This window comes from Apteryx rowi, unplaced genomic scaffold (genome assembly GCF_003343035.1).
Source record: "Apteryx rowi isolate R43461 unplaced genomic scaffold, aptRow1 scaffold_139, whole genome shotgun sequence".
Taxonomy (NCBI): domain Eukaryota; kingdom Metazoa; phylum Chordata; class Aves; order Apterygiformes; family Apterygidae; genus Apteryx; species Apteryx rowi.
The window spans coordinates 695,645-701,347 of record NW_020447630.1 but is presented as its reverse complement, the minus strand read 5'-3'; positions in this window follow the sequence as shown (position 1 = coordinate 701,347).

Genomic DNA, 5,703 nt, shown 5'->3' with positions numbered 1-5,703 from the left:
CCCCGCCGCGCAGCTCCACTGCGCTCCCGTGAGGCCTTCGCGGAGTTACCGCTTCAGAGCTGCGCACTGGAGTACTGCAGCGGCACAAAGTTAGGCCTGGCTTTAATTATTTCCCAATTAACAAAGTATGAGAAAAACGCACTTGTGCAAAAGGCTGATTTCAAAAATAAACATCTTCTAGACATAACAGCAGTGTTTACATAATGGTATTGTGCAGCTCTCTACAAGAAAAATACAGGATACCACACTACACATCGTGCATATTGTTAATTTTTAAAGCAATGCTCTCGGTCTAAAAAAGCTTCAAGGAAGATAAGAACACTTATTTTACTTCCACCGACAGGAAACTCATATCTGCATATGAGAGTTTGGAGAATTCATTCATTCCTCATAATGAAATATCACCTAAATTTCTCCTGATAGAGAAAGCCCTGTAAGCACTTTGCTAAAATGCAGATGGTTGCTTGTATTGCTGTTGCTGGACTCCAGAGACTGCAGACAAGCACACACTCAATGTATAGCAGGACACATCTGAAATTCCAGAGAGCCTGAGGGCATATGTAAGCATGGAGAGCATGGTTAAACAGGGAGCAGATGAAAGAGTAATTTGTTACATAGATTATTTCTTTTTACAATATTGTTTGATTATGACATTAAGTATTGCAGATTCCAGGGTCTGAAGACGTTGCACATCTGTATGTAATAAAGTATATTTCAAAGCTGTTTAGGTGTGAGAAGCTCTTGGAAATTGTAAACAGCCTTACGCAAAGGGTATTCACAGACACCATGGGTCTAATCCAGTACTCACTTGAGTCAAGTAGCTCTAGTGAATTCTGGATTAGACTTCCGTGTTTGACCTCTGTTGCACATAGGATTATCCATGTTATGACTCTGGGTTTTTCATCATAATATTTCCCATAAAATCCTTCCATCCTGTCCTCTCCCACTTTTCCCAACAAAACCTGCAGATTCCACCCAAGCCCTCCCCCCTTAGAGCTCATTCCACTGTCATGAATTCTCCATAATCCAGTGTCAGAAAATCAGATTTTATAATCCTATGAGACTGACTAGAAACACAGGGACCCATCACTTCCTACAGTGTCAGATTTGTTCCCCTCCCTTCAAACAGGCAGAATAATCACCATGACTGAAAAACAGAGCTGGCAGAATAATGTTACCTAACCCATCGCTCAGAGACATCTCAACTGTAAGACTGATTTTGCTCACAACCGTGAGGAATGGTCAGTGAAAAGTGAGGTCTGAAGAGAGGACAACATACAAGGCTTGTATTACAAGGCTGCCCACAGCACACGCAGATTTGGGCACCATTCTGCTTGAATAGAACAAGCTAATAATCCTGTAAGAGTGACCAGATGAAGTATTGATCTTCCTTGTCCTCCATAAAATAAGGGACCTGTTGAAGTTAATCAGGGCAGAATGACTGGACGAAGCCGCACGTCGTTTGTTGGGGCGACAACTACACAGCCAGCCAGGCCCTTCTGCATGCATGCAACTCTGTGCATATGCACTATGTAAGACAGCGCTGCAGCTGGGAGGAGAGAGAGAAGGAGAACAAAATATAACCCCATAGTCCTCTCGCTATAAATCCACACCTGAGAATGCTTACAAAACACAACAGCAGTTCTCTGAAATGATGAACTCTGAGGTGGTGCACTCACACAAGCTCCTATTCATGCTCACGTGACCAAGAGCGTCAATAGTGCCTCTGCTTCTTTCTGCACAGGGGTTAAAACTAGGTACATCTGGTGGTAAGTACAACTTAAAACAGATTTAAAGTAACAATGTTTGCCTGGCTAGCACAGAAGAGACACTTAATGAATTAACTGCATTATAACCTGGTCCAAAGTGAATCTTTGGCCTTGTTTATGCTGGTCTAAGAACTAAGTCAAGTCACATTTAAACACAGTTCCAGTTAAGCCAGTTTTGTAGATGGGCCAATCTGTTTTTTGACACTGCTGGAAACAAAGTTGGCCTAGCCTATCCCAGGACATAGTTTAACATGCCCACTGAACTAGTTTAAACATGTTTCTCCTACCATTTGTATACCAGGATAGATGGGATCTTTGAAGTGTTGCTAAATATCATGATTTTATCACAAATCACAAGATAATTGGCACTATTCTCAAAGGCCCAGTTTCTAGAGTCATGTGAAATTGATTTCTCTTAGAGTTTTTTTTTCTTTTAATAAAGAAATGACTTGCAGAATGACTATATGGAATGGAAGTGTGGCCTTAAAAAAAGAAGACATATAAAACCCAAAATATTTTCTGTTTTAATATCAGGAAGTTTTAAGTGACACATTTGACTCTGAAACAATTGGGGTAGCAATAACTTCTTTGTTCAACTCAAATCCAGCTTGCTATGCATAGAAGCACTGCTGTTTTAACTAAATTAGTTTCACCTCACAATTTGTTTAAATTGTTTTGGCTTCTGTGTTGAGACAAGTTCTTGGATCTTTGAGTGTATAGCAAACTTTATAATACGGCTTTATCGACACTTAAAGGTTGTGCAGGCATACCTATGTAGCTAATACATCTTCCAAACTACCCTAGCCACACCAGCAAGAGTTCTAATACAGACAGAACTGTACCAGCAGAATAATCCATTTACCAGTGTAGGCTATTTCACTCAGGAAACTGAAATACATTTTTTGTTTTGTTTTGTCAGTATCAGCTGCATCTACACTAGCAGGGTTTGCCAGTACAGCTATCCTGGCAACCCTTTTAAATGCAAACAAGCCATATGTGCCCGCAGCACAGGCTGAGATCTCATTTTTAATGCTATTAAACAGCTGTGTCTTGGGCTTTTGCCTTGTTAGACTCTTTTAACCACATTATTTTGTTCAACTGCTAAATAAACAGCGTGGGGTTAAATGTATTCGTGTAATTTATCTTCATTCCTTCCTAATTTACACTTCGAATGAATTAATTAGAATGATCTAATTAACACTATACAATAGCAGTACCAGTGCCAGAGATCTCTCAGGGGATGAGGCCAGGAACACCCCTCAGTGACCCACACCTGCTTTTCTTATCATTTGCCTTTGATGGGCTTCTCCAGCCTGCCCTGGAAATAGAGGTTTGGTACAGCACAATGTGATACAATGCTTGTTTAGCGCCAGAGAGAGATATCTAAGTGTTTGACAGGAGGTCAACATACAATCCTTAGCAACAATTGTACCACTTTGCCCATGGAGTGGGGGGAGAAAAACTCCTCTTTGCCTTATTCTCCTTTTCTATATATGTTTATTTTTCTAAAGGATTATATTCAGTCAGACTGGCCCTTAGATGTCATTCCTGCATGGCTTTGCACCTCAGACCAAAACCAGAAAATCTGCTGCTAAAAACTGGCACTAAGGACTAAGGGGCTAATTTTGCTGTCTATGACATGTAAATACTCCTCCCTGGAACATTTACATTGCATCAGTGTGACAAATGGTTGTGACATACGATTCCCTTGTCACTTATAAAGTGTATCAGCACTAGCCCATTTGAAGTCAGTGAGTTATGCCATGTAACATGTAAGATAGAGGAAAAAACAGGCCTTGGTTTCTATATAAGGCTGAATATGTTTTGTACAAAAGATTTTAAAATGGGTCAATTTGCCTTTAGAATAATGTTATGGATGTGAATAATGTTTGGAGTGAGAAAGATTTTCACCCAAAGTTTCTTAATCCTTAGGGGAAACCCTTGGGAAAATCTTACTATCGCATCTAGTCCAGAATTCACAGTTTTGCACTATTTCAGTAGTATCTGCTTATACAAAAGAGCAGTACTAAGAGAAAATTTATCTGCCTCAGACTATGCAGAAAATACCTCCACTTTGCTTTGTATATAATTTTCCCCATCAATCTTATCATTTTCCAGCTCCTCTTGTTTTCTAGTTATCCCCCCAAAGTCTCTGCTACTGGACTTTTTTTTTTACTTTTTGCATACTCTGTATTGCCTGGACCCTCTCCTAGCAAGAAACGTCACTCCTGATCAACCGAGACAACAGTGACAATGAACCATTTTTGACTCAGTGTGATTAACCAATCATTACTGGTATGCAAGCTACTTCCCAGAGTTAGGTGGCCCAGCAGAGGACTGAGAGCTACCACTGTAAAGAGTGGTTGATGCTGCTTTTGCCATCACTTACAGGGACACTCAGCAAAAGAGTCTCAGCATCTTTCACGTTAGTTCACAAGAGACTTCAGTTCCCCGTGCATATCTTTTCTGGCTACTCCCTTCTCTGAACAGTGACCCACAGAAGGGCAGCTACTTGCTTCCTTCTGGGTGGATACTCCAGTCCTTGCAGCAGCTTCTCTTTGCCTTCTTTCTTCCTAAGTAGCAGTGGCCCCCAGTGGTGACAGCTGAGCTGGCTTCTTATTTCAAGTTATTCCACTCTGCACTGAAAAGCCTCCATGTTGTAGCAGAAACTTGACCTAGGGACTTGTGAACTCCTCACATCTTCCAGGTTCTGCAGGTACCATGGGCCAGTTCTCTGTGACCCCTTCCAGCCCTTACAGACCTAAGTTCGGAACCCACCAACATTGATTAACCTCCAAGAATGGGGCTGTACCTTATATTATTAATTAAAATGTGTCATCTTAAAGAAGGAACTAGATAATTCAAATAGAGAATAGTGTGTCATCCAGGGAGAACCCTAAATGATGGAGATTTTTTGCTTATCTCTACATTTTATGATGTTAGTACTGAAATCAGAAAGACAAAAAATATTTATGCAAACAACTAGCTTTGGCTTTGTAAAGAGAGTACACATCTAAGTAGCTATTCCTGCATTCATAAATGGCAGTACACTTTTAAGTACAAGAATGCACTTTTGACATGAAATGGGAATACATACTTTTTTTGGTGGTGCAACTTTGAGTCACTCCAGTCTGAAAACACATACACGTATCTGTCTCAAAAAAAAATTACATTTTAGCTTGGGGACTTGTTACACAGTTCCCATTATTTCCATGTTATTTTCCCCTTAAGTCAGAAGGGAACTAGCTCTTCACCTATTTAGGCATGGTGAAGAGTCAAGCCTTAAATGGACAGGTACCACAAAAAAGAGGGCAAAGCATAGGAGCTGAAATGCCCTGACCATGTCACATGCTTAGGAGAAAGCTTCAGATTTGCTCAGGTGCATAAGAGCAAGCTTAAGAGAGAGAAAAAAAACTTTAGCTCTTTCTGTTTTTCAGTATCTGGAGGACATTCAGCTAATCTGTCCCTACGGATATTCAGGTACAGGTCTGTCAGGACCCTGGGTGTAAGCCCAGGTTGCTCACCTGCACAAAAATCTTTCTCACTGCTACAATCATCCACTGTAGACAAATTAAAGACAGGGACAACATGTTTCTTGCAGTCTCAATTTCCATTATCATTCACACACATCTTAGAGATTCAAAACTCAGAGATTCACTGCCTGTGAGGTCATGGGAAGTGGTCCACAGAACCAAAGTAAACCGTAAATTTTATATCGTTTCCAATTTAAAAAGTTTGATGAAGAGAGCAAGAGGAAGCTTAACATGCTTTGTTGGGGACCACTGCTTTAGGGAGGCAGATTTTTATGGGTTTAGGACAGATCCAGACAAGTAGTTTAAAGCAAGCTTGTTTGTGTAAGTATGGCTTTATTAATTTTCCTGCTGAACAATTCACCACAAACATCTGAAACAGCCTTATTATTAGTTTTGAGGCC